The sequence below is a fragment of the Branchiostoma lanceolatum genome, chromosome 10, assembly GCF_035083965.1.
Source record: "Branchiostoma lanceolatum isolate klBraLanc5 chromosome 10, klBraLanc5.hap2, whole genome shotgun sequence".
NCBI classification, from domain to species: Eukaryota; Metazoa; Chordata; class Leptocardii; order Amphioxiformes; family Branchiostomatidae; genus Branchiostoma; species Branchiostoma lanceolatum.
This window is the reverse complement of record NC_089731.1, coordinates 10,962,454-10,988,847: the sequence shown is the minus strand read 5'-3', so window position 1 is coordinate 10,988,847 and position 26,394 is coordinate 10,962,454. Positions and strand designations below refer to the sequence as shown.

The following is a 26,394-nucleotide window of genomic DNA, read 5'->3' as shown; positions in this document are numbered from 1 at the left end:
TATGAATGCATGTTAGACCATACAACCTGACGTTTTGCTTCGAAAAGTAGTCAGTTCAGAAAATGTGTCATTTATCGTGATTCTAAACTTATTACATGTTCACTTTCCTGTGATGCAGTCAACCGCAGTCATTGAGCCAATCAATATAGATTAGGGTATAGTAGAGTTTCATTTTAAGAATGTGTACATACATGTACATGCCATATTCATCTCAACAATGAACTGGTCTGATGTAAATTAGATTAACTTCTGGCCTGAATGGAAAGATGGTTTTGCAATGGGGAGAGAAGAGGTCAGAGTTCAAGTGATGCTGCTCCACAATAACCTTGCAATCAATAAATTAGATAAAAAGATAACAACATAATGATCTATACTCAATTCCCTACTTTCCTTGGGCCAGGCCTAGGGCTCTTCCAAAAATTATTCAATCAAAGCTTATTTCCAAATTTGCGACAAAATCTTCCTTGTTGTTAGACCTGTAGACTCCTGACTACTTCAGCATTTTCTTCAGCACATACTGTAAATGCAGAAATGTTTGCGGTGGTTTTATGTTCGCTGTTTTCACAGCGACCGTTTAAATTTACCGTGAACTTAAAACCACCGCGAACATTTTTGGCCAATACTGTACAGCGCTGCCGCGACCGTGAACACTCCATTTTCCCCTTAGCGTGAAATTAAAACCATGCAAACTTAAAATGCATTTACAGTATCTGGGATCCACTTTCACCCTTGCTACACGCTTTCTTTAATTACAAACATCCTATCAATCACTGATAAAACACTGACATGCTTAATCTGAGATGAAAGACGCTGAAATCCTTTTTCTGAGGTGTTTTCTGTGTGCTCGACATCTAACAGACATAAAAGACACATCAAACAACGCCTAGTAACACCTGAAACCCATTTCTTGCTTGGCTCCATTCCAAGAGTGTTTATTCCTAAACTATGGTTACCAACCTCTGAATGATGACCCAACTAAAACATCAACACCCTCCTTGAGTCTCTGTACAACAAAGACATTCCTTGGACGAAGAAAAATTGCTGCCCTTATCACATTGAGTGGGGTAGTAACCAAGGCATTTGCTGAGAGAGTGCCCAAAATGATTGATTCCAGCAATGGTTTCTAGGAGACCAGTCAGTGATGAAGACATACGATCTATCAGATATTTGCCAAGAGATAAGAATCACTGTATAGTGCCATGGCAAATGTTTATGCGCTTAGTGGGGCACAATCTATATGCAGCTACACATCTTTAAAATGCTGTTTCAATAGAATTCCTCCAAATAATCGTAACAATACAAACATCAGGGATGGTCGAAATAGGAAGTTTATGCAATCTGTGTTCTAAAACTATATTAGATATTTAAACAATTTCAACAGACATCAGCTTGCTTCTATCTTATACAAACTGATACCAGCATAACGTTGCTTGATTAAAGTTAATCATTGCATTTTCCCTTGTGACAAAACAAGTTATATGTTTTGTTGAAAAGTAATTAAAGAGCTGTATTACCTGTATATTTTCTGCTGCTTTGTAGCAATACTTCTTGAGTCCCTTGATGGACGCTCTAGTAGTAGTTAAGTGCATATACATGAAGTTGATTTCTACATAATTCCCACTTGTATCAAATAAAATTGAACAGACAAAGTGCTTGTTGTCAACTTCATTCATGCTTCAAGCCCGACATCTCCAAATTTGGCAGGATGTCAGACAATGCCTATCTGATTATTGCTCAATGATCCAAAGGTCGCAGCAAGAGAGACAATACGCAAAAATCAATGCCAGTCTGGGTGACCGTAGACCTCGAAAAAATAAGTCTAACCGACTGACCTTACCTTGCATAAAGTTGTCCTGATCATAGATGCAACCGTTGTCTGGCAGACAGTCTTATCACCGAGCTCACATAAAACCATGAAGTATGTATTGACTTGTTTGACAACAATTAGGAGCCCTATTATGTGCACTGTCACAGTAGTGAAAGCATCTGTTATGCATTTACCTCACCTCATGTCGTTCCTCCTCAAAGCGAAGTACGCCCCATCGCACGTTATTGCCGGCAGTAAAAAACGCACATAAAAACGTCCCGACATCCCTGTTGTATCTCGCTAACACCCTCTTCCACGCTTACCCGTTTTCCCGTGAAGCCAAACAAAAAGGTAACCCCACGCCGGCCAAGCGGCTCTGACGGTATTCAAAACCAACCCCCATAATCCCAGCGGCAGCTTCAGGATACAGACATCCCGTTATGGTCCAAATGATACTTAGATAGCGTCGTCAGAACCATTACGCTAATCCTTCATGATACTGGGAAGTAGCAGTAGCCTCCGGTCCACAGAACAAGCACTAAAAGATCATCACGTGGAACTTTAACATTGACCTACCTCCTGCACTACCTTGTTGGGAGAGATTACCGAGTTCTGCGGAATATTAAGACTTGGACCAAATGCCATTTGGCGTGGAGAGATGTCATTCCGTGTTGCCCTCTTATCTGTGTGCTGAAATGACATGCAACAACCCATCCACCATCACAAACGATTACAGCAGAGGCTGGGTCTTATCTGCCTTTGAAATATTAATAAGCAAATAATGTAGTTTGAGCACCCCTGTAATCTGGTTTGTGTGTTATCATATTAGGGATTGTTTCAAAACTCAAAATAGAAACGTCCTTTGATACGGATAACCTTTGCTTTAAGTTTAATGCTTTCTTGGGCAGATATGACTGTGAAAACGTTATCCTGTTCAAGTACATGTACAAATTGATGCAAGGATTCAAGATGGCACACATTTTTGCCACAGCTCCTATTCAACCTGTAAGACAATGACAAATCATCCTGTTGACATAGTAAATCATCGGCTGGGTTATGATTTATGTTGTACGAGCCACTTATAACATTTTCGCCCTCACCTGAAGTTCCAATGGCTTATATGACAACATTGATTCCAGTGGGAGAGCTGCCATTCTCAAAATTCTCTGGGGCCCTTTCCATAATTCAATCTATGCGTAGGGATTGATTGCCACAAACTACAATTTGATCAGACACAAGAGCTAGAGTTTCCACTATTCCGAAGCGCACTTCACAAGAATTTGATGACTAAATCATGCCCCTATACATCAACCCAAGGATCAATGGATTCTATTGGCTGTAACGTAATTTGTATTCTCATCTGATAAAGTCCCGTACAGTTTGTCAATTTTTTTTTTTCTTTCAGTCCTTATTTTCCGATATTTGTACTCTGCTTTTTCATTGGCGTATCTTTACCATGAGTGGCATTTATTTACTGCGACTGACAAAAAGGTTAGGAATTGATAGATCTCTTCCTGTCTAAGACTGTATGTCATGTTTTGCAAAAAGCTTGAGGAAGGACAAAACTGGTAAGTTGGTAGCACAAGGGGCAATAATTGTGATCCTTTGAAAATATGAAACACTTGAAATTATAGGTGAAAGCCATACTGATGTATAATATTGTTTTCACAATGAAGTTGTGATTGTTTAGACAATAAACTTAAGCACAAATTGACAAATTGTCTACACAAGTGACTATTGTAAACAATCTTATACATAAGTATTGTTTTCACCTTTATCTATGTTTCCACCCTTCTAAACTGCTAACACATTATTTTCTACATCTGATAAATCTTCATCTTCCATTGCTAATACATAATTGTATACAGCCTAGTCTTGTATCTTCTATTGGACTCCTGCTGAGCTGTGCATAATGATGTATGACTTGAGTAGGCAGGAACATTAGTTGATAATAACCTGCGAATTATGGATTAAAAAGGAACCCAAGGGAGATATGTAAAACGCATCTCTTAATGAACACTGAATATTCATATTTTCACTAATCCATAAGTCAATATACAAATATAGTTAGAATATAGAGTACAGTATAAATCATTTCATTATCACAAGGTTGACTGCTAAACATTCTTATTCGATTACACTGAATAGGAACAAACTGGGCAAACCAAGAATCAATTTGAAGGGCGAGAATAAGAAAAAGATTGCTACAAAGTGACTAATATTTCTACACTTAACAAGACATTTGTATTCTTCCCACTTTTATTTCATTGTTTGTCCAATTCTTAAATTCCTAGACGCAATGTCTAACCAATGTATGGACATACCTGCCCTTGTGACTTTTCCTTAGCAAAGCTAACCCTTGCATGTGTATCATGCAACACTCTGGGTAGGGGACACCATAAATAAAATTACATCTGTCATCCGATAAATCTTGTTATCAATCACTCATCACTGAGCCCACCCCCAGAAGAACAAAGGAGCCACATTGGATTCACGGAAAGGGAAAACATTATCCTCTTTGAGCGCAGTGTGTCTCCAGCTAGTATCATGACAATACTTTGGTAATGCAAGGTTGACAAAATAGTCAGGATGGCTTTCATACACAATCAATTCCCAACTGGACGCTTACATAATTCTCATACATGACATGGTAAATTGTACAGCATGGGACGTGGTGGGAAATATCTTGCATTCTATCTGACGATGTAACACTACAGTTCATCATATATACCCAGATACAGCAGAGTTTTCGCCAATATCAATTTTATTTAGGCCATGTTGATTTGAATATATGGATGACATACGTGTCCACATTAATTTTTTCCATGCAAAAAAGTTTTCAACCATACTGTAAATCATACAAAGCAGCTGCAGAAAATCACAAAACTGTTACTAATGTCGTAGAATGCCAAAGGCACTTCCAATGACATAGAAGATGTGAAAGAACAAAAATGAAGAATCTATTTTCGGTATATTATACTCAATCATTTATTCCAGAACACTTAGATTTCATAATGAAGGCAACTTTTTTTTCCAAACTTTTTTTTATCAGCACGCTCTCAGAGGATGTCATCCATATAATCAAATCAACATGGCCTTATGTGATTACATTCCAAATAGGTATATTCCAAACATATACGTTTTATCATAAGAATACTAACTAGCCAGATTCCATTACTACAATGTACTTAACAATTTGAATACTAATTCCAGCTAAAGGATTTTTAATGTGGATAATATCTTAATATCATTTTCATTCTCATATTCTTTTAACTGTACCACTAAAACCCCTATTCATATCAGCAACTCCCTGAGAATTTTGGGAGACCCTCTCAGTTGTACCTGCCAATAACAAACAGGTGTAGCCTATCTTAGATTTACACATGTAACCTAACCAAACATAGTAGCTATTGTACACCTAAGCAATTATGAAGTCAAAGCCTTGGCCATAATGGCTAAGCCTGCCTTTGACATGCATTAGTAACCCTAACTTTGCACAAATGCCCTTTAAGCAGCCCAGTTACAAGGTCCTTAGCTACATTACTGCACAGGTTGTTAAGAGAGTACTCTCACCTTTTATCCTCAGCAGGTGTGAAAATAAACTTTACCTACCAGACCAAACATTGACATTAGGACCTTTCCTCCTGTTGACACATCCAACATTGGGAGGTCCTGAAAACACTGCAGGAATAAAAACACTGCTACAGCCTTTTCTGGGGTACCCTGCCAATTTCAACAGGATTAAAGGACATCTAGTGACTGTGTGATCAAGAGAAAAGGCAATCTTGGCCTACCACTTTCTATATTCGTAATACATTCTAGGCTCAGTAACAGTATGAAGCAAGACTGAGTTTAAATGCGTACAGCAGTCTTTAACAGTAAATTCATGGACAGATGTTATAAAATAGTTGGACAGTACTACTTGATTTATTCAAACATTTAAGGCATTCATATGCGATTACAGTTTGACAGGGTAGAGTTTTAAATCCTAAGTTAGGTTAAACTATAATTCATGGAAAGATGTGATAAACTCGTACTTGGACAAGGACCAACTATAACAGTAAATACAACTTCAACAGTACTTGATTTATGGGAACATTTTAAGGCATTCATATGTGATTACATTTTGACAGGGTAGAGTTTTAAAATCCCAAGTTAGGTTAAACTATTTTGACAACATTGCTTAAGTCTGTTCCATGTCTGTATGATTGTTCAGAACAGGTGCTGTCCCACAGGACCAAAGTGCATGAACCAGGCACTGATGAATTGTGCAGATCATATACCTACTGTTGTCTGAGTCACCTCTAGCTGACAGGCTTGAGAATGAACAGTCACAATGTTTCTACCAGCTGCCATGGCTGTACTAAATCCCATTTTGTCAATTCAGCAGTTGACTACTCTTTCCTTCCACTGACATCAATATTTGCCACAGCCTATCCATGGAAAATAACCCTGTAGTCATCACAAACAGTAACGTATCTAAATCTAACAGATATTGATGTCGCCGAATATCACCTGCTTTTTGAGGATGTTAACTTCATTTCGCTTGATCTTACCACGGATCAGAGGGTGCATGAAATTCATATTCATATTCATCTGAAGTACAGTCAGTAGGTACCCATCTTACAGTAATGAGGCTGTTGTGGCGCCTTTGAAAGCTGGTCTTTCAAAACCTTTCCCTGACGATCTATGGAGAATTCAGAAGATTGATGTGTGCGTCACTACTGAGCGATTCACGTTGTACCACCTTCGTGTGCGTCATCTCTGGTGTCTAGCAGAGTAAATTATCGTCATCACCAGAAATAACAGGTTATCATTTTCTTTCTACCAGGTGATTCTCAAAGAGCCTTACTTAAGTTTACAGGTACCGTAGCACAAAGGACTGTCATTACCTAATCAAAACATTTTAAGTTAGGTCAAGAAACATGTTAGACACTTTATTCAGTAATTTTACTTTTTGACAGTGACTAATTTGGCAAAAATGCTGGGGTCACCACAAGTGTGATTTTTAAGGGGAAACTAAAGTATATCATGGGTCAGGAAGTATTATTCATTCCTTCTGCACTACAGAAATCAGCATACCTATCTGGATGGAGGGACAGATCACTATATACGCAAATAGGGGGGATTGACAAATACTTTCTTAGGGAAAAACCATTGCTGATAGGTAGGTAAAAGCCCAGCTTTAGTCTTATTTCTTGTGCTAGAGTAAAGTTTAAACCTTTTTTTACGTCTTTTTGTTGTTGTTGATCAAGAACTATCTGGACCAAAAAGTTGTTGTTCCTAACATTCTTAACTTTCACATAAAATTTCTCTCAACATTTCTCCTTGACAACACAATACCCTGGGAAAAAAATTGGCTCCCCTTCAAAACGACCCATGTAACAGAACTACTCTCTCACTCCAATTGGTCCCAAATTGCCGGCAAATTGATAACAGGCCAGGGATTTAAAAGAGAGGTACTAGGGAACTGGCAGGTTAACACACTAACACCTTGAGTCTTGACACTGGGCCCAAAGGGTTGACATATGTTTTACACAGTACTCTGGAGTTGTGGTCTGAGTTAACTGATAATTACTTGCAGTAGAACACATCAAAGGCATATCTTTAAATTCGCCTTGTCAGAGATCAATGTTAGAACCAAACACCAGGTCTGACCAAGGAGGTTTTATATAGAAGGAGAGCGGACGAGCTAAGTCTCTATTGTACTATGCGTGTAACGGGTGTGAAAAGTCAATGTCGCGTCAAGGTGCGAATTACCCCGATATGCATACACCCCACGCCCAGCTTGGCGACTTTGCTTTGTTTTCACGGGTGCGACCAAGGAGGCATAATGACTCTGTAGAGCAACTTCGATCTTTTTTTCAGCAGTTACTTTTGAGGAGGACTTTGAAACATTTGAGTTACAAGAATGCAACGTGGAAGATGATCTCTCTAACGGCGAGAATCAAAGCACTATGTGGCAACCAACGCTGCCGCCGGCAGCCGCGGTACATTTGATTGCGAAGTCTGTGAGAATGTATACAAAACCGCCGGATGGCTTGAAAAACACAAGTCTTAGAGAACAGTATTTTTTAATGTGCATATATGCCGACTGAGGAGAAATTACAAACTTAGCTTGACTTGGCTCGCATTACCCTGGAGCCCAGACTAGTACCGGGTCGCTAGCGATTTCCTTCGGCGGCGGTCCAAGAACTCAGCCCGACCGGACTAGACTCCCCCGATGCGCTAATTACGGCATCGGCGGGCTTGGAGCTTTCGGTCGCCGAAGGGATTGGGGGGAAGGAACCGGCTAAAGAAACCAGCTAAAAGGCCCGATATACAGTCTGCATCCCAGGGTAGGCTCGCATACACCTTCTTGAAGTTCTTCTGTAAACATGCCAATCGGGAGCCGAAATAAATCGGCCTAAAAGTCTCCTAAGGAAACACATAGCTATCCAAAACATGACCGAAGAATCCATGGATACGAACCAAGGACCTCCATGCACGAAAATCATACAAAAAGTCACTCCCAGGTGCCGGAAAATCTACCCAGGTTCCGTTGACCAAAACAACAAATTTGGAACGAGGACCCCTTCAGCTACTCAGAAAAAACGAAAACTTACCAAAGAAAAACGATACAAATTTTTTGTGGCAACATGAAATATAGGTATGAATCTATATTTTTGACGCTAAAAAACAGAGACTTGTCAACAAAAATGACCAAAAACTCGCCCTAGTTCGTCGCACGGTAAAAATTCAAGTATCCAGATGACCGCCATTTTGTCCTCGATCGAATGATGACGTCAGCCGAACCCTACCGGGTGTTCCAAATAAGGAAATCGTCGGAAACCCGAGGCATCTCGGCTGCCGGTCGGCTCAAGCTCGGCACGTGTGACGTCATGCCGAAGCTCCTTTGCATAGAAAACCGCGATTCACGCATCGGTTCAAAGACGGCGCCGCGCCAGCTATACACAATGGGTCGCAGCGGGGCGAAACAAAAGGACCCAGCGGGGCGCTAGCTCGTCCGCTCTCCTTCTATATAAAACCTCCTTGGTCTGACACACATGAAACACCTGGAGTTCTGTAAGAATAACCAGTGTTTATCTGGTGTTTCCCACTACACTGGGCATGGTAGCGGCCCTTTGTTGTGTGATGCTAGGTAATTTAGAATGGTGCAAGGCATTATAATTACCTTCGCCGAGAAGGTTATGCAGAGGGTAGCGTTTGTATGTTTGTAGTGGCACAGCATAACTCAAGAACGCCTTGATGGATTGTCTTGGTATTTGGTATGTTGGTAGGTCTTGATGAGACCTGAAAACGATTAGATTTTGGGCCCCCTAGCGGCTTCTTACGGTACTGCAGTGGAACTTCCTGTTTTGATATCTCGTGTTCTGGACATGCTATGGAACTGATATTTGAGTGGGAGATAGACCTTTGGACAGAGAGTAAGTGGTACGGGTTTGGCCGCCCTAGCGGCTTTTTTGGAACTGCAGGAGCAGGTTTTGTGTCTGACTTTGAAAGGGAATAACTGATTTTTGGTAAGTAGATAGCTTGAGTGATGATGTACATGATTAAATACTTCTTATGCAAATAAGTATCTAATTTGCATAATTAATGAGGAAAGTTTATACATCCGCCAAATTCCATGATAGGACTCTGAAACATGTGACATATGTAACTGAGGAAGAGAGAAATATTAATTGATATGAACTATGCAAATGAAGACCTCATTTGCATAATTAATGAGAAAATACTATAACAAGATGGCCATGATGGATGGTCATGATTTTTGGTATGTGGACAGCTTATGTGATGCTTAGTTTGATTGAACGATAATTATGCAAATCAGATTCTAATTTGCATAATTAATGAGGCAACTTTAAAAGTCCGCTTTGTTCCATGATATGACTATTCAAATTGTAACTGAGGAAGAGAGGATAGTTAATAGATAGAAAATATGCAAATGTGGGCCTAATTTGCATACTTAATGAGTAACTTGTATTATTCCACACTGGCAAATGACGGCAATTTCATACATTTAATCCTTTTTTTGTGGCATTGTGAACTTATGTTAATGTGAACATCGTTGAATCAAATTATGTTAATAAGGGCCTCATTTGCATAATTGATGATACATATTAGCATAACCTTTTTCGTTAAGCTCAAAATTTGTCAAGCTCATACTATGGACATGTTATATTTTAAGATAATCAACTGGTCTGATTTATAATTGATGAGAAACACTCCTAATACGTCAGTCATAAAGGTTAAAATCATTTGGCGAAGGTATGAGGTCGTGGAACTCTAGTTCTCTATCTAAATACAGTACTTCAAATGGCAGATACCTGGAAAGACCCCCAAATTTTGCCCTGGAAATTTATGTTTAATGTATGAGACAGAAAAGATTAGCCTCCGTTGCAGGCTCTGAAGCGGCTTTTTGGGGGGCTAAATAATTTTTGCAGCCACCCCGTAACTATCAGGATGGCTGATAGTTACAGGGTGGCTGCAAAAAGTGTATTATTTAGCCCCCCAAAAAAGCCGCTTCAGAGCCTGCAACGGAGGCTAAGAAAAGATATTGGGAATAGCTCTATGAAATGAAGAACTATATTTTTCAGATGTGGCAACAGCAAAACTGCTTGCCACTTGCTTGACCTTCAGCATGCTAAAGCTGTCATTTGGCACCAAATTTCTATTGGTTATAACTTATATGGTTAGGCAGCAGGGAGAAGGTTAATAAAATATGGTTAATACCACCTTAAAAAGTACTAATGTACCATCAAAAATATCAATGCATACACAAAACAATAAATCCACACAAAAAAATGACCCTATTTTATCACATGCCTGTTTTTAAAACTGACAAATAACCTCCGCAGCGAATTTATCCCTGTATAAACATAAAACAACACACGGCCACCTATCAATACCCTCCTAATACCACACGCTATAACCGTAAACCTCAGAGTGCAGCTTTACAGCCGGGTGTCAATTGATATACATCTTTACATTCTGCATCATCTAGTGATGTCTACAAGGTGTGGGTGACATGCGTCACCACCCATAATCGTTCTCTCTTCTGATCGCTTCGCCAATGATTTAATCAATGATCTGTTTTAATAATACAGCAGTAAGGGGAGTATCCTTATTAATGAGTCTATTTTCTAAAAGGTAGAGGGCAAAAGGGCCGCGCACAGCCACAATGTGGTCAGGGATCCGTGCACTGAGAGCGTCAGTGAATACTCAATCGCGAGACCTTCCAGAAAATGGATTTATATCGAGAGTCTTCAAATATTGACAGATTCAGTTCAGCGTAGTGTGAAAAATTGCCACCCAGAGAGGAATTGTTATCAGAGAGCAGTTCTGACGAACTGGCAAATTCACATGTTTCAGTTATTTAGGCAGGACTATTCCTTTGCAACATGTTTTGGGTTCATTTTGCTGCTCACATTAAACTAAAACAGCGTAACGTTTTACCAAAGACAACTGACCCAAAATCCTATTCGGCCAAGGACAGGTGCATAACATACCATGTACAGAAAATTCACCTAACTTTGTTAACAATGGACCATCTCAGGCGTGACTTTACATTGTTACATACAATTTATTACAAAAGGCTTGTCGTGCCTGGAGGCTAGGAGGTCAATACCAGTGAAAAGGAAGACAATCGTTATTGACCCATATGCAAATTGATATACAGCAGTGGCAGCTGGTAGTGGGAGTTCTTCACACTGTGCTCTGACAGAAGGTACACTGACTCTGTCACCATATTTTCCTAGCAAGGCACAACATGATTCCGTAAATCTTGAAACTTTCACAGTGGTTTATTTTTGCAGTTTTCACAGTGATCTCTCCAGCGGGAATATGTATCCTTTGTATGACTACTGTACAACAGAAATGTTTACACTGCAAATCTAGAACAAGTTGCATAAACATTGTTTCCTCCAACCACGAAATAAAACCATGGCAAAAATTAATGAATTTACAGTATGGTGATATCTTCAAAGTTGAAAGTGTCAGCGAAAACATGTTACCAAAAAATCCCTGGGAAAATGGGTAACAGGAAAACCCTCGGGTACATTTGGGAAGAAGTTTCACAGGGAAATTGAGAGAATTTGTTGACTTCCTGTCTCACCTGACCTTGTATAGCCTAGGGCTTCGTGCAAGTGGATCCGGGATTACCAGACACGAAAAGTGACTTACGTACTACGGGGCTGGCCTCATTTGAAATGCGGCGCGCATCAGGGGACAGGCTTTTTAGCGAATGCCCACAAACGCCCACTCTGGCGAAGTCCGCGCTGCACGAATCTAATTTTTTTTGCTTGGAATATGTTCAGGTTGTGCTCCCATTAATTAATCCTGAGTTTCAAGTCAATCCATCGATCCGAAGTTAAATAAAGTGAACTTGAAGATTCTTACCTGGCTTTTTAGCGAATGCCCAGCAAAAAAAGGCTTTTTAGCGAATGCCCACTATATCAGCCAAAATATCGGCCATCGTGACACGAGCGCTAAATCTAACACCATAAACATGTTCAACAAGTTGTCCCCTGAATGTGTACTCAGTTTCCGTACTGTACACGCCTGTAAAGTCACTTTATTTTACGAAATACACGGCGCGGCCCGCGGCACGTATTCGGGTAGAGGCCGCTAGTAACCTGTCCCAAATATGCAAATGAGCCGCCATATTGGATTCTTACGTCCGGGGCAGTGGGTTCCCACGCCGTGTATTTCGTAAAATAAAGTGACTTTACAGGCGTGTACAGTACGGAAACTGAGTACACATTCAGGGGATAACTTGTTGAACATGATTATGGTGTTAGATTTAGCGCTCGTGTCACGATGGCCGATATTTTGGCTGATATAGTGGGCATTCGCTAAAAAGCCTTTTTTGGCTGGGCATTCGCTAAAAAGCCAGGTAAGAATCTTCAAGTTCGCTTTATTTAACTTCGGATCGATGGATTGACTTGAAACTCAGCATTAATTAATGGGAGCACAACCTGAACATATTCCAAGCAAAAAAAATTAGATTCGTGCAGCGCGGACTTCGCCAGAGTGGGCGTTTGTGGGCATTCGCTAAAAAGCCGATGCGCGCGCATCAGAAGTCTTCTAAGCAATACTACATCACATATCCAGGGTACAACCGACTCCGATCCACGCAGTACCGCGGTCGCTTTATCTCTTTCACTCATCGTTTGTAATCGAACAATCTCACCCCATCCTCCAAACACAACAAAAAACTGGATGAGTCTTATGTGGCGAGAAGCCATTAGGTTGGGAGGTATCATCAATTTTGTGGGTTAATCATGTAGAGGCTGCTTATCTCTCACACATTGCTCCCAAACCTGCTTTAGCACATGATTTGTTACAGTTTAAACCAAATTGATTATTTGTTACCAAATATGGCAGAGCACATACCAGACAATCTTTCCACGCTAATAACCAAGTAAAGACACATTCATTTACGGGTATTACTGTCAAGTTTATGACGTGTGCATTTTCTGGTTTAATCTCAATGACCCCCCCCCCCTTTATCTTGCTCCATAGACCATGATTATTAGTGAATCATCCCTTTTCTCCAATGTTATCTCTGGTAAGAACATATAGGAGAGGAGCACCAACGGCTACTAGTAATTTATCTCCAAGCAGATATAAGGGCCAGATCAGTGTCTTGTGTATCTCTTTGAGGCTTTTTATGTCTCTTTCTAAATATAGATCCACCACCAAAATACAAGAGGAAACTCTAGGAAAAACGTACGAGCAAATTCCACAGATATAAGTAAGGATACCACAACATCCAACACCTTTGTAATGTTTGTTTAAAATTTGGTCTAACCAAGGAGATTGGTCTGACATAAGAAAAACCATGCGTCACTTGACAAGGACTTCCTTCTTTAAGTTCTTACACCGGATGTAACAAAAGAGACCAGTTGGTTGAAGACACAACCAAATCCCACTGCACAACACCCCCTATTGTTCAACTCAAGCACCTCTTTACCCATAACAATGACAACAGAGACCACAAATTACCACTATTGTTTATCAGTGTAATTAGAGAGTCAGGGCGGGCCACTGTGGTTAACCCACTGGAAAGACAATGGGCACTTTTCCAATTTCCATCCTATCTCTTCATCACATTTAATTATGCTTCATCCATTGCAATAGAAAAGATTTATATTCATATTCATGATTTGAAATCAAACACACATTTCTGGCAATGTATCACATATCTTTATAAATTGTTTATCATTGTATAATCAATCCAAAAAAATTCAAGATACAGGAAAATGCCCAACGGTAACTGTAAGAACACAAATTAAAATGAACTATGTTTCAACTTCCCACAATTGCTAAGCTTTGTTACAAAAAGAACTTTACAACCGAGAGGTAACACTACATTGATCCCTTCTGCAATCTCTCTTTATCATGATTACCCCATCCTCATTTCATGTCAATGATTCCTTACTAACTATACAACGTTCACCCTTTCACAGGCACAGTAATCTAACCTTTCTCACTCTAACCACCTGACTTCCCTCAACAAACCCACAAAACTGCACAGAAATAACTCAAGCACACTCATATAACTCTTGACACAGGAGAGCAGAGCCTGACCGTGAAGAATTGCCAGGCAGCAGCACAACTGAACAACCATTCTTCCTGAGCATGTCCTTTATTCACCAGCATACCCCTGCAATCACTGGTCCATAACATATGGCACTCACTCCATATTCTAGTCAATAACTCCACTTGTCAAGACTCCTCAAGTGGCATTAAGAAATATTAAAGCAGTAAAGAATGCCCCTAAATCAGTCGTACGTTGGGGGAGGCATAAAGTATATAGACACAAAGATATTCTTGATCTGCAGACTGAAGTAACACATGATAATCAATGTCTGATTCAATTTGATTTACAACAATCATTGATTCAGCGGTATCAAGAACCTTGGCTCATTTCCAACACAACTGCAGTATAAAGAACTTTATCTGTACAGCTAGGGGTGATCAGACAAAACAGATTTTCTACTTGAATGAACAACTTTAAGCTCATATGCCTCTTCTAGGTCTTTGCATTGTATCATGAGGGATGGGCGAGATGCTATAACATCATCATAAGGAAACGATTTTTACAAAATGTTCCAACAAAAATAGCATTCTTAACGAGATATTCCTACCCACCTACCAAAGAGGATAATGATTTGTCCCTTGTCTTAATTTTCCTCTCAGGTGGAACTAGCTCGATCAAGAGGCCTGTGCTTGAGTGTGTGTAATCCTGTAGAAGTTGGAAGCTCCCCTGCTTACAGTAACACCCAGGGTTTGAGGCATGTTTATAGTACAGTGCCAGAGTACACACACAGTTTGGCAGGTATACATACGAGATTGCAGATTAGGTCTCTTGATTTATCACCCAGGTGATAAGAGGTGGGGGCAGTGTTTATGCAGAACAGGAGTCAATTGGGTCCAAAAGCTCCTAAAAACTGGTCGAGTCAAGCTGTTGTGATCCCGGCTATACCTGGTTCTTCTTCGAGAGGTTAAATTTTGTTTACTGTACATGTTATATATAAATGTGTGGATCAACAACAACTTGCACTTCCACAAAGTCATCAGTAAAAGCTTGGTAAAATGTACAAGAAAGGGTTTCAAATTCATTCCTAGAGTCCTACTTCGGTTGTTGTTCTTGATGATTCAGATGAGACCAAGTCGATGAGACTGAGTCCTACTACACAATATCATGGAATCTTGCTTCCTTAGTTCCTACATAATGCCTACGTTCAGATATCAACTTTTCTCTTATAGTTATAACTGCATCAGTATTTAGTGTTACCATTTTTGTTATCAAAAAAATTACAAATATCTAGCTTCATCACTTCAATCATAGATGGGTTGGGAGGGTATGCAAATGACAGCATCAAACAAAAAGCATATAATAGGCCTATTATTATATATTTAATTAGATGCTGGTGGTGAATCAATATTCATAAATGGCCTAAATTACATCAGGAAATTTTGGCTATCAAATCAGGAATACTTCCTGTAATGGCTACAAATGTACATTGGAGTCGTCTCATTTTCTAAATCTTTTTAATTTGTCTACGAAGCGAGGTGACCCCTGTTCTACATACAAGTAGACTGTAGATTGGACATTAATCCATATGATTTACCATGGGGGGTGATAAGTGGTGCAAAAATGTTTGCCCTGTGACCAGGCAACACAGACATGCGGAGGGCTGGAGGGTGAAGGGCAGCCAACATGAAGCCATCAGCACTGCCCTACACAGTCTACTTCTCTCCAGCTTGAACAAACAAACTCCCTACACTACAGGACAACAATAGCTCTAGGGGCTCCACCTGAACAGACTTGGCTTCAACTCTTGAAGTTCAAGGCTGGAAGCAAGTGTAACACATCAGCGTCTTCTTTCATGTTGTCGATTTTAAGTACACACTAAACTTGTAATGGTTGTCTGCCGTTAACCAATATTCAGAGTGCCTATTCCACCAGCGGCAGAAGTCATAGCAACTTTACAGCTGTTCTTTGACACAAAAGAAAGCAATAAAGCCAGCAGTTTGAAAAGAAAAGACTTCTTTCAAGTCTACTTCTTTCTATCACGGTATGTATCATGAGGTACAATAACCCTAGCCATGTTTTCTTTTCTTGGTTTACAGTAACACTCACAAAAGATGTCCCTTTGAATACAAGTTTTTAATAAAGAAATCAAAAGCGTGCATCTGAAGCCACCTCTTGTTGAAAGATAACGGTATTGCTGAATTATTCAAAGAGTTGGACACCCAAATATTGTCCGTGGATAACCGGGATTTCCTGTAATGTTAATTGTGTATCTGTGTAAGAAACTGCAACAAAAACATCCAGTTTGTAATACAAGAACCAAGAGCTTTTACAAGGGATTAACAAGAGGAAAACAGTGCCATTACTGTATTCCATTCTTTGTGTTGAAAACTGTTGTTACTTTATCTCTTCAACAGTTCTGTTCTCGTCTATGGATCCTGCAGAACAAATTGTTCAATGCTTCTAGGAACCCCACAGCCCCCAGTAATGGATCTCAATCAATGCCACTTGTTCCCCAAGCACAGATAATGCAAAAATGCATGAATAAGTGATGACCATGGTGGCTTGTTACTTGGGCATTGAAGTAGGGTTATATACATTATGCAGGGAGGAAGGTATAATGTTAGCCTGTTCCAAAATAATTGGCCAGAACAGTGAGTGTTAGCCAGAACAACTGGGGCTAAAACCTGTAATCATGTGCCAGTCACCATGAGAGAGGGGGGTGGATTTCCTTACCACTACTACTAGTATGAAGTGTTTCCAGCTATGAATGAATAGGGACCAACCAGACGATATACCGAAGGGACGTTAAGTCGATAAAACATTTAAAATATAGTACGTTTATAGAGGATCTAAAACAATAACATATAACAAAGGCATGTAAATCCGTTGATTGAATACACATCCTTTGTTGAAGACTTCTTGCCAGCAGCAAAGATGAACCCTGCTGGGATGTACTGAAAACTGAAGACTTCAAGACTGACACGTTACTCTGTCATCCACAACAAGCAGCGAACCCTGCTGCCCTTTATCACTGCATCCTCTGTTCAAGCCATCCGCCCGAGGATGTGGCTATCAGAACACTTTAAAGTTGACGTAAAGAAATGGCGAGACAAGAAGCCACTATTTTTCAATCAAGCGTACACAACAATCACTGTCACCAAAGTAGGGATGACTAAGAGGTCCGGCCATACTGCATCCGTAATGATTTACTGATATACTTGATGAAGATAAAAACTATAGGATCATTTATTCAACAGTAGGCACTTTGTTTACCAACTACATACAGGCATTGTTCAAAGGGGGCAATATCCGGTTGCTCCTTTGCAAAGGCTTAGGCCTAATTGACGGAGGCTGAGCTAAAACTGAATTTGGCAGTCTGAAGTTGACAGAAGAAAATAAAAGATCTATCGACAGGTAGACACAAAGACAGACTCCTGTTGACACCTATCATCACCTCAAAACAATAGATTAAACAAAGGAAAAAATCACCTGGCGAACACTTACAAATTGTACTTCGACCATGAAAAAAAACTGTAGACAATAGAGGGATTGTTCACGCCTGAGTAAGACAGTGTTTCCGCTGAGGGGTGGAAAGAAACCCTACACAGCATGTGAACAATGAACGGTCCCCTATCGATCACCAGCTCTCACCAAACAAAGGGCGAAGGGCGGCCTTACAGACTCATAATGGCCAGAAGCATTAGGAAATTACCTGTAAATGGACAGCGGGCTCAATGCATATGTTTACCGGCCAGTTTACACACGCGAGCACAGGTAAGCTAAAGTCTAGAGGGGAAGACAGTATACAGACTGTGATGTGACAGCCGAGATCGGGTGTCCAACAACATTTGTAAACACTGCAAAGTCTTGAAAGCCGAGACAAGAAAGGACAAGACGACATGCCAAAACCTGAGAGGGCATGCCTCCCAACCACCCGTGACTCACACCTTTGTCCTACTCAATAAAAACTGTTTTCTCCAATGATCCGAAAAAGAAGTCATTGAGAAGAACACTAGTGTTGTTTTCCTTTTGAGTTTCCTACATGTTTATGAAACTGATAGAGTCTAGAAGGATAAATAAAAAGTGTTCTGAAATCTCGGAAGTGACCTAAAATTTGGGACTAGAAAACTCAGCGGGTTCTCAACAGTAGGTCTCTGTGGGGAAACCGCCGTGACTTCCTCTCGGTACCGCATATATCTCAAAAACAAACACAAAAGACGACAAGAAACATCAGATAAACTGTCATTTACAAAGAATGTTAGACGTTTTCGTGAGTTACAAACCATTTTCTACAGATGGTAAAACGAAAGAGAAGAAATTGTAAGTTTTGAGACGCGCAGTTTGTAGGCAAACAAATGCAACACTGAAACACATCCCGATTTTTGGCCACACACACGCACACAAAGACTCGCATTACCCCGCCACTGTAGCGAGCTTTCACGCGCCTGATCGCGCTGTAAAACCGATGAGAAGCTGGTAGACCTACCGACTGAAGCGTTCGAGCTTGAAGGAGAGTTGGAGGTCGAAATCGTGGCTTTTGTAGCGATAAAATACACCAGAATCGCCGAGAGTTGATTCAATCGACACCACTTCTTCACACACCAGCTGTGAGGCCGCAATGCCGCTTGCTGGTTGGCTGCCGTATATCACGTGACAATACATTGAGCACATGGTGCGTATGAGACGACAGGAAGTTGCAGTTTGCCTAAAAACCGCTAGTAGGCTTAGATAGATAAAAGCATTTTCTTCCAAATTTGTGACATTTCTGCAGTTGATGGTTTGATAAATTGCTTCATATTTAAAAAAGAAGTCAAGATTTATAGTTATCAAGATAACCGTGCTTGTCTACGAGGTTTGGAAGGGCAATGTGAGATTTTTTTTAGGTCACTAGACAGCGTGCAACAGCCGTATTTGATTTGGACATGGTTTGAAGATCTACACAAAAGTTTATCTTTCACGGTCGGAAACAAACTCTCTTCTGCATCAGACCAAGGAGATTAAGATATAAAACTTCTTGATGAGACAGATTTTGTAAACCTCAGGGCATTTATTTTTCCTCTGGGTACTTACCACTCTTTAATACCAGTATTGTTGACGTTGGAAAGAGTTCAAAATGCCAAAGATTCGAACTTAGGTAGGGTTATCGCCCGGCCTCATCATTCAAATAATCGGTTATTTGCATGCAGTGTTGGCTCCACACAGAGGATGTTTTCTCGAGCGGTGTGCAAATTTACAGATGTCCCCATCAACCCGCCCGGATCTCCGCTCTCCAAATAACAACAGTCAACACAGCAGAGGCTGAGGCACCCGTAACACGCACTTCTCAACAACGTGTTAGAGATCCTAACCCCATTTCAAACACTGAGATCGCGAGTTATCTACCAAAGGGTACGAGCGAATCATCCGGAAACCGACTTCACGTTTGTTATTTGGAAAAGTCTCGTACAACTACTACTTTTGGGAGCCTGTATGATCCTGTATGCCCCTTTCCACAGGCAAGATATTTGGATCTAAACGTTATCGTAATCCGTTTGAAAAGTTTACTTGTCACCGTAATTTGTAATGAGCTGGCCACATTTTGCAAAGTTGACTTTCTGAATTTAACGTAATACGTAGGTGGCCCTACTCAATTTAGTTGTCGGGACACCCCCCCATCCCCCATCCCCCCCCATCCCCCATGCAGACCCTCACTTTTTGTATCCGTAGCCAGAAGGATGACGTCTCTGGCCGATTGACTTCGGAACGTTCCAAGAAAAGAATGAAGGGGGAGGTCATGAACTTGAGGGGGAAATTACATAGTCATAGATTCAAGAAATCACTCAAATGATCCAATGAAAATAGAGAACAACAATACGTGGTTGGAATCAATAACACCACAAAATGACAACCTAGTGACGACAAGAAAATTATACTTTGCTAATGGTTCCACCCCCTTTTCCGTTCCATGGTTCGCCCCTAATAAGTACTCATTCCATATCGCAGGTTGTATCACACCTCATATGACAGAACAATCAACTTACCTTTGATCTATGCTGATTGCCCACAGTTAAGTGCCTTGAGATTTCTTCTGTAAGTCCAAAATATGTCACAATCAATAGGTAATCTACCACTGTACTTCCCAGTACATTAGCGGTGCAATACTTGGCTTGGCTCTGTTCCCTATCCTCGATACCCCCGAAGAATGAAATGCCATTTGCGCACAAATATATCGTATATTTTGCGAGCTGCATCCACCAAATATATACATTCATTTCTTCAAGCGTGTCTTGAAATCGGAATCGGCGTCTTCACTCTTGAGTAAGCCATAAAGCGCCGTTTGTCTTAAACAAGGGTCTTAACACACCTTGTTGATCCCGTTATCTGATCTGACCCGGTTAGGATCTTAAAACTGAGCGCGCTCCTGACTTATCGATCTTGGCTTCTTTTTTTATGACCGTCTCCCGCTGAAGTAAAACTGATGACCCATTTGTTCACCAACGGAACTGCAACAGAAATAAATACAAGTCTTATATTGGACAAAGAAGCACGCCTGTAGTGATGCCATGTTTTCAACGTGCTTTATATGCCATTTAGTGTGCTATATTCATGATAACAGTTCCCCAAACAAAGGGAAAGCCTATAGAAATGTTATGTTTATCATGAACCCACCTCAGATTTCTGAGAAAGATTACGCTTTTGTGGATTCTGATGTGGTGTATTTTTCATGTGGATATCTATACGCTATCAAACGTGTGATTGTGCAATATTAATAAAAACAGTTCCCCAAACAAAGGAAAGCCTACAAAAATGTTGAGTACATCATGAACCCACCTCAGATTTCTGAGAAAGATAACACCTTTGTGACCTGTTAATGTAGGGTATTTTTCATGCGTATGGATAGCAAAGAATCCATCTTAATCTTACAGCTTCATGTTTCGTTCATTTTCAACGTAAGGAAATAAAACAAAACGTGTACGGTTATCATTCTTTTATTACATACATGTCCAGATTTCTCATATTGTCGTCATGGCTCTTTACCCTCAATTTGTGTGCGTATTGAGAGTGGGTATTTTCTGTTTCAAAACTTAAATGAAGAAAAATTCAAGACATAAAAAGACAAAGGAAGCTACTAGACAAATGTACAGACTTCTGTTTGCTCCCCATCCTGATTCGTGTGCAAACCACGGCGTCAAACATCACAGACGCTTGCCGTGTTGGCAAAAGAACAGACATTGATGGAGCGAGTCTTGTCACCCTTTGACAGAAAAACGTAGACTAACACAGCCCACTGTTTTGTCTTCATTACTGTTGTGTATCATTCTGACAAGATAGGGCGTTCAATATAAAAGATTAGAATACTTTATTCAAAGCAAGCATCTTATGAAGAGTCATTGTGACGTTAGATGGCTTCATTTCATTTAAATAGACTATCACGCAAGCGTACTGAAAAGACTGAAAAATCTACGCTGTTGATCATATACTGTATATTGTATTTAGTTGATCCGATCAACCCGAAAACGGTCTTTGTACTTGTATACTGTATATATATGTCAGGCATTTTTCTTCTATTCTTTGCAAAGCATTCGTCACACACGGTTGCCCCTTTCTATCAGCCAGTGCAGTCCAATTTCTTCCAATAGAGGATATAGATCGCCGCATCTCTACTTTTCTACGGCCACGTTCATTTTAGAAATCTGATGTTTCCAACTCTATCATGTTCTTGTAAGTCTATTGAGATGCTGAGTCTTCCATCCACAGAGCATGGCAATCCATCACACGGCTCAGAGCATATCAACTTCCAGCCGTGTGTAGAGATCAAGCAGTGATGCGCCGACCCGGATTTCCATTTCTAATTAGTTTTACAAGCTCAGGTAATACGTGCTACGCCGCTCGTCTGGCGCGTCCCCCCTTCACGCTCATAACTCTCTGTCACACAACGTACGATGGCAAATCTGTTACGTGAAACAAACGCCATCATAATTTCAACGCATCGACAATTAGAAACAATTACGTTTACTGTATCTATACATAACTCCAGGCAATTTCCCTGCTAGACATTACGACTTGTAATGTTAGTCTTAATATAAACGGACAGCGCTAATGATGACAAGGATGCTGATTACGTCAAACCTAGCCCTGGAGGTCATATCATAAACCCAAGGACAAATGCTTGCGTACGAGGATCAAATTCCGACGTAAAAAGAGGTGAAGATTTTGGAACGAGCCCGACATAATTGAAATCCATGTCATAATTTGGTCGTGGCTAAGCATGTGGAAAACGATATCGTCTTGTCTCCGGAAGTGCTAGCCCGATCCGGTCCCCTCCTAACACTCTGGAAATTCCATTTCCAGTCGGGATACAGATGACGAGATGACGGCGGATTTGTTAGGAAAGCCGGGGGGAGGGGGGCTTCAATCATACACACATTACGGAAAGGTAGTTGAGCAGAATGTTAAAACGACGCGTTACTGACGACTTAATGCGTATAATTTAAAATAACGCGTTTTTCGAGAATTGTGCATTACCTGCCTACAAGTAAAAATCACAGCCATTCCTTCACAGACTTTTGAAAATCTACGTTATTTCTCACTTGAATACTTTAAGATTTCAGCTATTATATTCTTTATTTACAATACATAAAAACGTCAAACACACTGCTGTTTTGCATCCTTGCGGTAAAAGGTATCGATGACATATCACGTCGTTATGGTTTTGTTGATGGTGAAACTTTTGTTTAGTAAATCCGGATGGGCGATACGATCACTCAGGAATCCATCCGGGTGGAGTTATCCGGTATTTGACATATTTGTATACTATCTGGTTAACCACGGGAAAAAAAACAATGATGGTCAAAGGTCAAAGTCTCGCAAAAATTGGACGTGTGTTGTAAAATGCAGAGGTTATTGGGGAAAATTGTGAAATTCTTTAATCAAGGAGGTTATATAGTCTATATAACCTCCTTGCTTTAATCAAATGCCCCGTTTTTGTCAGCCCCCCCCCCCTGTTGTTCCTATAGATTTATGATGATAGGGCAACTTTAGGACAATAACTAATGTTAACTACAAATGTATAAGCACGTCAACAATATTGATTGATCAGGTATATTCTTTGAATAGATAACTCTACTGACTGAAATTCTTTATTTTTAGGAAGAACAGGATATGCTTAATCATTTCAAAACATAACGTGCTTTCCTGAAGGAAACAAAAAAAATGACCAGCTTATTGTGAAAAGATTGATAAAATACGAGCTGTACATATTTGAAATATATAGTTATTCATATCGTTCGTAACGTTAAGTTTTTGATTGGTTTCCATACTCAGTAATGGACTCACCAAATAATGGAAGCTGGGAACAAATATTCTCCAAGCAGAGTTTGTTGGGGAAATTGTGACCTTCTTGTCCGATATACCCCGTTTTTTGTCCGCACTCCCATGGGAGGGCAACTTGTAAAGGTGCTTGACTTGACAGCGTCCTGTCAAGGGAATACTTGGCTGCTTCTACGCTGAGGACTGGGGCCATACGCATAGGAAAAAAACTTGACTTGCTTTAGCACCTACTTTCACATTGTTTGTGATAAATTCAAATAAAACAATAAAACAATAGTATAAAAAGGTCACGATTTTCCCCAACAACGTCTGCTTGCATGGAGTGTAGGAACCAAAAACCTGAACAAAAAACGATGTTTACAACATGATAGAGAGCAAGCTCTCTCCATTTTCATCTTAGCTATTCATTGTGCTGAGTTTGCGCCATTACATATTCACCCGCCATGCACAGGGGAGAAATAATGTCACACAAGCGAAAGCGATGAGATCAATCAACATCAACACACGGAATATTTCGTGAGGACAAACTGCATTGTCAATCACAAGTAATAAATTCATCCAAAATATCACATATTTTCCATTTTTCTCTGACGTTCACACTTTTTTTATTTCACACCTAGCTTTTAATTACGCTTTTTAATCAATAATTCCAACGTCTCATAATTGTAATACCCAGACAGCTTGCTATCTTATCAAGCCCAAGTAATACGTTCATCCAAAATATCATTTTTGTCTGCTTTTCACACATAGCTTACGTTTCTTGATCAATAATTCCAACGTCTCATAATTGTAATACCCATACAGCTTGCTATCTTACCGTACAAACCTCATTATCAATCACAACTAATTCATTCATCCAACATTTCATATTTTTTCTATGATGTTCACGCATTTATTCTTTTTCACAGAGCTTACGTTTCTTAATCAATGATTCCAACGTCTCATAAATGTAATACCCAGCCAGCTTGCTATCTTACTTTATCTAACGATATGTTAATAAAACGTTTTTGCAGCCTGAATTTTTCCTGGGGGCTTTATCAACAACAATCTTGCACCCGTTACTGTATGGTATTATTTTGTCTCTCACAGACTTGTAATTGAGAAATTTTGCACATATAAAAGACAGCTTGCTATCTTGGCGTATCGCGAGAAACGTTATCGGAGGCTTTCATCAGTCTACGCGACTACACACGCCGCCGAGGCCGCAATAACGCGGTTCAAGTGTACAAAGGAGATTTGCAATCTGCAATAAACGCAATAAAGCGTTAAACGCACGGTGCGCGGTAAGTGTGCCCGTGACAATGCATCAGATCAGAGCCGCGGAGCAGATATCGCAGGCTGGCAAATATGGGGCTTTTGTGGAGGGCGGAGACAGGAAATATGCCGTTTTTCATCGTTCTTATTATTGGGAACTTTTTGTTTTTCTTCTACAGTTGTTCGCATTATCATTTTCCGACAAACTGGTGTCACATTTTGCGATTTCCACATAATCAACCATCGTTCGTGCTCTGCCCCTCCCCCCCTTTCAGTTAGTTGGTAAGCCCAATTTAGTTCCCGGATCAGCAGCTTAACTAACCTTGATATTCCCGTCTACCGTCTGTCGGGAGGTGGAAGTCTCTACCATGAATAAGTAAATAAATAGATAAGTTGAAGTCTCTACCTAGACTTCATGGGTTGCACGAAAAATAGTAGGAATTGGCCAATCGAACTAACGTTAGATGCTATTATTTGCCAAAGGAGATGTGCAAAGGCTAGGTGTGACAGGCCATTCAGTGTAATATAACCAGGTGGTGTGTTACGCCGAAGGCCGGTTATACCGGCCATATAGATACAGATACAGGAGTTAGCCAGCCGTTGGAGTACAGCAAACTCCCATCCTCTGGCATTTAAAGTAGTCTCTAACAAACTAACTACGCCATACTTGCCAGGGTTTCATTTGCAGGCTCCTACACGAGCGAAATGTGGTCTCCACCGTGGACTGATTCTATTGGCTAATTATTCCTTTTTCTGCCGAATTCTACGATCCATGCGCCCGCGTAGTAGGGCCTGATGGAGGCTATTTTGAATTGGCCAATGCCTACAATTTTTCCAGCAACCAATGGGGTCTGGTAGAGACTAGGGAGGTGTGTGAATCTGAGGCCGGGTAGCCTTGATAATCTCCAAGCAGATGTTGGGCGGTAGAACAGAAACGGGCAGCTACGAAAACGTAACGATGTTGCCTCCCAGCCTTTAGGTTTTTTATGCATAACTATAAGCCCAAGTTCTCAGCTTTGCAGCTTTCATATGAAGCCATGGTCTGTGAACACTTCCAAGATGTTTTGTATTGACACTGATAATCAGTTACAGTTACATTATTAGTAACATAAATGGTCACAGCATGCTAGCAACAATCACAACTACGTCACCGTCATTACCATCGTTGTTGCTATCGTTGCCATCAACGTTATCATTAAATCACTATCATGATAACCATAACGCATTTACGTGGGACGACTTTATCATCATGTTATGACGTATTCTTCCCTGGAGCGGGTAACGTTCGAAACATTAACTTCAATCTCAAACTTTATCCTGTAACCAAAGACCAGATCGTCTCAAGAAATTGTTAAGAATCACCGATGATATTGACATTGACAGAAATCGTCACGTACGTCACCAGATGACCCTGGGAACGTGTCATCGCTATCTCCCTTGGCAACGCTCCGGGAACGAGTGTTTGGTGAGACAAATCTCT

General features: G+C 40.4%; 1 protein-coding gene across 2 annotated transcripts in view; it reads right to left on the bottom strand.

Moving 5' to 3' along the window:
* Positions 1 to 26,394, bottom strand: part of LOC136443981 (arginine-glutamic acid dipeptide repeats protein-like) — a 96,746-nt gene that overhangs the window by 69,632 nt on the left and 720 nt on the right. The window contains exon 1 of one of the 2 annotated variants that reach the window (XM_066441368.1): positions 18,838 to 18,977. The exons of the other annotated variant lie outside the window; for it this stretch is intronic. The gene's annotated coding sequence lies outside the window, so the exon portion shown is untranslated. Of the gene's footprint in view, positions 1 to 18,837; positions 18,978 to 26,394 lie in introns of those variants that run through there. 2 annotated transcript variants of the gene reach the window in all.